Source organism: Octopus bimaculoides, chromosome 8 (genome assembly GCF_046866305.1).
Source record: "Octopus bimaculoides isolate indiv1 chromosome 8, ASM4686630v1, whole genome shotgun sequence".
NCBI classification, from domain to species: Eukaryota; Metazoa; Mollusca; class Cephalopoda; order Octopoda; family Octopodidae; genus Octopus; species Octopus bimaculoides.
This window is the reverse complement of record NC_142935.1, coordinates 54,683,089-54,691,165: the sequence shown is the minus strand read 5'-3', so window position 1 is coordinate 54,691,165 and position 8,077 is coordinate 54,683,089. Positions and strand designations below refer to the sequence as shown.

The 8,077-nt window shown below is 36.7% G+C and overlaps 1 long non-coding RNA gene across 1 annotated transcript in view; it reads left to right on the top strand.

Moving 5' to 3' along the window:
* LOC149134410 (uncharacterized) overlaps window positions 1-1,332 on the top strand; it is a 32,364-nt gene extending 31,032 nt beyond the window's left edge. The window contains exon 2 of the long non-coding RNA XR_016242900.1: window positions 46-1,332. This is a non-coding gene — a long non-coding RNA (uncharacterized LOC149134410). The remainder of the gene's footprint in view (window positions 1-45) is intronic.
* The last annotated feature ends 6,745 nt before the right edge of the window (window positions 1,333-8,077 follow it).

Genomic DNA, 8,077 nt, shown 5'->3' with positions numbered 1-8,077 from the left:
GGTGTTTTGATTTTTTTAGTTTTATTGATTTTTGTGTATTTTCAGATTGCTAAAATGGAATCTCAAGTGGACAAAATTGAACATTTTCAACACCATTTGCTTTTCGCATTTAATTGAGATGTTAAGGCCACCAAAGCTGCTTGTGAGATTTGTGCTGTGTATGGTGAATGAGTAATGCTTGAAAGTATCTCCTGCTGTTGGTTTTGACGCTTCAAAAATTGGAATTTTGACTTCAAGGATGGATCACACACCAGTCAACCAACTGAGTTCAATGCAGAGCGATTGAATCAACTTCATCATGAAAATCCTCATCAAATGACCAAGGAATTGGTGGAGCAGATGGACTGTGGTAAAAAAAAAAAAAAAAAAAAAACTGTGATGAACCACCGTCACTCAATGGGCAAGGTTCAAAAACTTGGCTCTTGGGTGCCACATACTTTGAGCAAAAACAACAAAAATCAACGCTCCACAATCACCACCAGCTTGCTCGCTCGACATCACTCAACAAATGGTCACAAACAGCATTTTCTTTATGGCATTGTCATTGGAGATGAAACATGGTGTCTTTACATCAATATGAAGCAGCAAAAAGAATGAGTCAGCCCAGACAAACAAGTGACTCTGCAAGCAAAACAAGACCTTCATCCTTGAAAGACCATGTTGTGTGTATGGTGGGACTGGGAAGGCATAATTTATTATGAACTGCTTGAGTGCAGCTAAACACTCAATGTGGAGCTCTGCATTCAACAACTGCACCGATTCAACAAAGGAATTCAGTCAAAAAGACCAAATAAGCAAAATGGTGTACTTCTGCAACACGACAGTGTCCATTCTCACACCGCTAATATGACCAAAGCCTCGATTCAAGAAGTTGAATGGGAAGTGCTGCCTCATCCTCCATACTCTCCAGACTTGAAACCATCAGATTTTCATCTCTTTCAACTATTTTTGAACACGGAAGGTATATCATTCAATAATGTCATAGAATGACGTAGAATTGAGGGTTTGATTGGATGAATTCTTTGAGTCAAGACTGGAAGATTTCTATCACTGGGGCACCGAAAATCTTACTGAATGATGGGAAGAAGTCTTAAAAAACAACATAGGGTATATTATGGATCAATTCATTGTAGTTGTTATGTTTAAATTAAATTTGAAAAAAAACACTCATCAATTATTCCTCCACCCAATATATGTGTGAGTGTATATATATATATATATATATATATGATGATGACACACACAAAACCTGTCCGACAAATGGGAATGTGAAACTCTGAGTTAAAGCTTTTGTTATATTTCTGCTGGTTTTAAATAAAGCATATTACTCTACCTCTGGTCTTTGCGTACTCTTTTTACCACCTTGTTTCACATTTTGTGCTTACTCTGGTATATATATACATACATACATACACACATATATATATATATATATATATATATATATATATATATATATATATATATATATATATATATACATACATATATATATATATATATATTTATATATATGTATAATATATATATATATATATATATATATATATATATAATATCGTTTTCGTTTAACGTCTGCTTTCCATGCTAGCATGGGTTGGACGATTTGACTGAAGACTATATAACTATGCAACACAACATTATTGCAAAAGCAATATACAATGCCATCTGAGAAAAAAAAAACTGTCCTGGAATAAATATAAAGAATACTCCTGTTATTGAATACATATACAAACACCAACCCAAGAAATATACGTGAGGCATTCCCATCACAACATCCATCAGTTTAAGCATAACAGGCTGGATATTGTTAGGGGCAGACAAGAGAAAGTATGTTCCATCATAGAGGTCAGTTAATGATACTTGGTAAACTAATTTTCTCAATTGTCCTGGAGGCTCTACAGAAGTAGTGGATAATTTCTGTTACTTAGGTAACCCAATCAGCAGTGAAGGAAGGTGTTCAGAAAGTGAAGCTGCTAGAATAAGAATGGGATAGAGAAAATTCAGGGAGCTGTTATCTCTATAGGCAATAAGTGGTCTCCCTCTGAGTGAAATGTAGATTGTATGATACTTGTGCCTGTACAGCAATGCTACATGGTAGTGAGACATGTGTCTTGAATGCAAAGGAGATGTAAAGACTAGAGAGGAATGAAGCCAGTGTGCTTTGCTGGATGTGCAATGTCAGTGTGCATATATGACAAAGTGCTTAGGTACTGAGAGAAAAATAAGAGGAATCAGATGTAGCATGCAAGAGGGAAAACTGTGTTGGTTTGCTCTTGTGATGCATATGGATGAGGACAGTTGCATGAAGAATCACTGATATCACTTTAAACGGATAGAACTTGCAAAAGAGGGAATCCCAGGAAAACACGGGACAAAATAATGAAGGCTGTTCTCCAGATGCTGAAACTTAAAGTGGAGATGAGTGGCAATTTACTAGGACCTGTCCATCACTGTGGAAATGATATTCTGAAACCACCTTGGTTATGCTTTTGTGTATGGAACCTTGTCTCTCCTCCTCTCTGTCTGATCAAGCACCCCCTCCCCCCATATCACATCCCTTAATACTCATCACTTCTCTGTCTATGGTACCACTCAGTTTCTGTAATCCCTGAGAGCAGAAAAGGCATATTACATCCCTGCCTTTTCAGAATCACTTTCATTTCTTATTTTCATCCCTGCTCACACTGTTTCTATCAACCACCTGCTTTTCTGCCTTCAGCCATTACTCTCCTCTACTATAATCCATCCTTAAGACCTCACTTACTTCCTACCCTTCTAAATGCCCTCTCACATCTACCATCATACCCCATGTATGAGATACTCCTGTATCTCTCACCATCACTCGCTACATCTACCTCTACTCCCTTCTTTGCCCCTCTATCTCCACCTGAACGATCCCTGTGACTCAAGATGCTCCAGTACCCTACCAACACTTCTGTCTTCTCTCCAGCTTTCCAACTACTCAGTCTCATATTTCTATTACAAGCCATTAGGGCTTCTTCCATCACACACTAGCCTCTCAACACCTGGTATAGACCCATCGCTCCTCTCCCTTTCAAATACACCCCCCCCCCATATAGTCAAAGAGGCCTTTTCTTTCTTTTCCTTCCCTCCATTTTTTTTTTTTTTTTGGCTTCTGTTTTCCTTTTCCTTTCATTTCTTGCCTTGAAAGTTACTAGGCAACCTTGTTAGTGCTGGTGGCATAAAAAAATTTTTTTAAAGTACCCCTGTACACACAGTAAAAGGGTTACCAGTAGGAGAGGCATCCAGTCATAGAAACCATGCCAAACATGACATTTGGTCTTAGTCCAGCCTTATGGCTCATCAGATCCCGTCAAATTGTTCAACCCTTGCCAGCATGGAAAATGGATGTCAAATGATGATGATGATGATGATGACGATGATGATGACAATGATGATGATGATGATGATGATGATGATGATATGTATTTATATAAAACCATGTATATTTCAGCTGTTTAGTATTTTTCAAGTCAATGACACGGCTGCTCAGTGCAGTGTTCTCAATGGTATAAAATATCAGACTTTGTGTCAGCTGAAGGTTTTCATTCAATTATGCATCTACTTTTACACACACACACACACACGTATATATATAGGTATGTATATGTGTGTGTGTGTGTGTGTATATATATATATATATATATATATATATATATATATATATATATATATATACATATATATATACATACATACATACATATATATATATATATATATATATATATATATATAAACACACACACACACACACACACACACATATATATATATATATATATATATATATATACAATTACATGTAGTTTTCAGCAGAGTTTCATCTTTTCAAAATTAACTAATCAGACAACAAAGTTGAAGAGATAAAATACTATATATCATTATTGCGAAATAAACAGATAAATATGTAAATAATAATAATAATAATAATAATAATAATAATAATAATAATAATAATAATAATAATAATGATGATGATGATGATGATGATGATAATAATAATAATAATAATAATAATAACAATAACAGTAATAATAATAATAAATTGCTTTCAAATTCTTTTGTTTATTTCACACTATGCAACAACAACAACATTAGACAGGCAACAACAACAACATTAGACAGGCAACAACAACAACAACAACACCAGACAGACAGACAACAAACAACTGCAGAGAAATAAAAGCCTGTTTGATTGTTTTTCCCTCCAAATCCTGAACACACTGTCATTATGAGTATAATGCTGTTGTTAGTATATTGATTTTTTTTTTGTTCTTTTTTTTCTTTATAAAGTTATATCTGAAATAAACTGTCTAGCTGAAGTAGTAGATCATTTGACTGAGAGAACAAAGAGATTCAGAATTTTTTTTTTCCACAAATTGCATCTGTTTATTTTAGTGCGAGCGAATCACAGTTAGATGAAAGATTAGATATAAACATAAGTAAGTCCATGGTAACTGGTGGTCGTCTGTGCTGGCAGAAATTATACAAAGAGGGTCATGGATTTGGTTGATTGGCTGTTTGGTTGGTTGGTTGGTTGGTTGGTTGGTTGCATGCCACAGGGCCGAAGAGAAGTCTGTGATTTTGTGGGGCTGACCCTTTGTCCAAAAGAGAGAGAGAGAAAGTGGAAAAATATAGAACGTGGTAAAAGATAGTCGTGGGACATGGGTCAGCAATGGTTTTTGGCCGCAATGGTTTGGTATTGTCTTATGAGGGAATATAATAACTGTGTCGTAAGCATGCATCGCAGACAGAATCATCACCATCGTCACCACCACCGTCTCCACCACCAGCACCAGCACCATTACCACCATCACCATCGCCACCAATCATCTCTGCCATCACCATGAACATTATCATCATCACCCCCCCACCACCACCACCTTCATCTTCATCATCATCATCATCATCGTCATTATCATCATCATTATATATCATGTCTTCCATGCTGTTTTTTTTTTTATTTTAGTCAGTACCATACTTTTTCTTAAGTCTGTCATATTTATAACCATTCTTAAGCTCACCTATTTCTCTTTCTTTCCAATACAGATACATCACCAACAAGTTTATATCTCCAAATATTCTTCTTTTTCACCATGGCTCTTTGTTTTCTGTATTTCCCACCCTGTTTGTTCTTTCATTGACTTTCAACCCCAAGTTTTCTGCAGCACACTTTATTAGCTGCCTTGATCAGCCTGTAGGTCTTTGTTATGTTCTTTGTTCTTACATGCTTCAAAATTTTATCATCTTTCATTGTTTCTTGTTTCAATGTTCTTTGCTCCAAATGATCAGCTATTTTGAAATCACATACACGCTGTGCCCAGCGTCGCCTTTCTGGCACTTGTGCCCGTGGCATGTGTAATGGACTTTCGAACGAGATCGTTGCCAGTGCCCCTGGACTGGCTCTTGTGCGGGTGGCACATAAAATACACCATTTTGAGTGTGGCCGTTGCCAGTACCGCCTGACTGGCTTTCGTGCGGGTGGCACGTAAAAGCACCCACTACACTCTCTGAGTGGTTGGCGTTAGGAAGGGCATCCAGCTGTAGAAACTCTGCCAAATCAGACTGGAGCCTGGTGTAGCCATCCGGTTTCACCAGTCCTCAGTCAAATCGTCCAACCCATGCTAGCATGGAAAGCGGATGTTAAATGATGATGATGATGATTCTAGATGTTGGGAATTTACTAACTCAAATACTTTATCAATTATTATTTGATCATCCTCAATCAACACTCCACCTTTACCTGTGTTTTGTTGAATGATCGAAGACTACATAATCATCAGAATTTCCATTTACTGCCATTTCAGGTTCTTTACTTTGAGCAGTATCATCCACCTCAGCTGTTTCAATTTCTTTCTCTTGTTCTCCATCTTCCTCTTTTGTATCACACTAAATTCTTTCATTAATTTTCCTCTTGATTGGCTTCAAGTTCAAACTCTCACAATTGTCTGTTCTTTTAAATTGTTCTTTCTTGGTCACAAATCATTTTGTGTTTTTTTTCTCTTAGGAGATTTTTTTTTTAAAGAATGGTATGGCTGTGTGGTAAGTAGCTTGCTTACCAACCACATGCTTCTGGGTTCAGTCCCACTGCCTGGCACCTTGGGCAAGTATCTTCTACTATAGCCTCGGGCCGACCAAAGCCCGTCGTATATATGTATATGTATATGTATATGTATATATATGTGTGTGTTTGTGTGTCTGTGTTTGCCCCCCCCCCCAACCAACATCGCTTGACAACCGATGGCGGTGTGTTTACATCCCCGTAACTTAGCGGTTTGGCAAAAGAGACCGATAGAATAAGTACTAGGCTTACAAAGAATAAGTCCTGGTATTGATTTGCTCGACTAAAGGCGGTGCTCCAGCATGGCCGCAGTCAAATGACTGAAACAAGTAAAAGAGTAAAAAGAGTATCTACAACCAGCTGGAATGGTCAATCAAATGAATCTTAGTTGCAAAATGAATGAAGAAACTCCTTTGCTGTCACAACAGAACACACAGAGAAAATCTTGACACAATGAAACAAACAAAAGGAAAAGTTGTAAAGCTTTATTATAACAAAGCTTTATTCTAACAAAGCAATAAAAAACACCACATGCTCACAATCTAATGAGTGTCGGTGCTTTTAGTTCTCAAGTGGGGTTCCATATAAGATTCCGTTTTTCAACTATGTCTTTATCTTTATCATTTTACTTGTTTTAGTAATTTTGCTGGGGCACAACCTTAAAGGGTTTTAGTTGAACAAATCGACCCTAGGGCTTATTCTTTTCACCCTAGTATTTATGGGGATGCAGACACATCAACACTGGTTGTCAAGTGGTGGTGGGGGACAAACACAGACACAAATACATACCGTATTTTAATGTGTATAAGGAACACTTGTGTGTAAGGAACCTCCTAATTTTTAGGGCTTAAAATTTTGAAAAAAGGTTTTGTAAGGGATTATTATACTATCCATGTATAAGAAGATTCCACATTTTTATACCTAATTTTTGACAAAAAAGGGTTCCTTATACACATTAAAAATACAGTATATTTCATCTACCAAATTCATTCACAAGGCTTTGGTTGGCCCAAGGCTATAGTAGAAAACACTTGCCCAAGGTGCCACACAGTGGGACTGAACCCAGAATCATTATTTGGGAAGCAAGCTTCTTACCACACAGCCATACCTGCACCTATATGAGAAATATATTTGATTTAATCTACAATACACAAAGTATTTTAATAATTTTTTTAATACAATTCCTAATAATATGTAATTATAAAAATACAATAGTATTTTTTTAGTAAACAACAAATAGCTATGGGCCCAGCTTCACATGTAATATGGGCCCAGCTTTTCATGTAATTGGATCCAGTTTCACATGTAATATGAGCCCAGCTTCACATATAAGACCTGGTGTGATTGTTTGAGACATTTTTGAAAAATAGTGTGTGCTTTATATACCATCAAAAACAGTACCTTAACAAAAATATAGAGGCTTTTCTTGTGCCTAACAAGTAACAACTATAGGTAGCTATAGTCAATGCATGGGGTAGCATCTCTTCTGTCAGTTGAAGCAAAATGTATTTGAATGCATAATCTTCAGAAATTAAGGTAAAGCAAAGAAACAGGTGGAATGTGTTTGCTGTATACCTTTCTATATATTTGTTTCATGGTATTTGGATTGATGAAATATGAAGGTCAGGGTTAAGGTTGTTGATGGCATTTGTTTATCATCATCTTCATGACACAGCATCAACAGAGAGTGATTGCTGAGAGCATGAAAAATGACATGTAGTCAGGTGGTGTCTTTATGGAGACCCGAGTTCTTATGACTCCTGATGTTCACAAGACTATTTCAGAGCTGTGCTCAGTTGTCAGTGTAGAAGGAAATGCAATGAAATTAGTAGTCCAGTGCAGGAAACCAAGTTACTAAATGTGAAGTAGTAAAAATCAGTTGAAGGCTTTCTGCCAGCATGAATGGCAGAAACAGGAAAAAATACAGCAACAGCAAAACTGACAACAAGCCCAAGGAGGGGTTTGTTGACACTGGTACTTAATCTATCA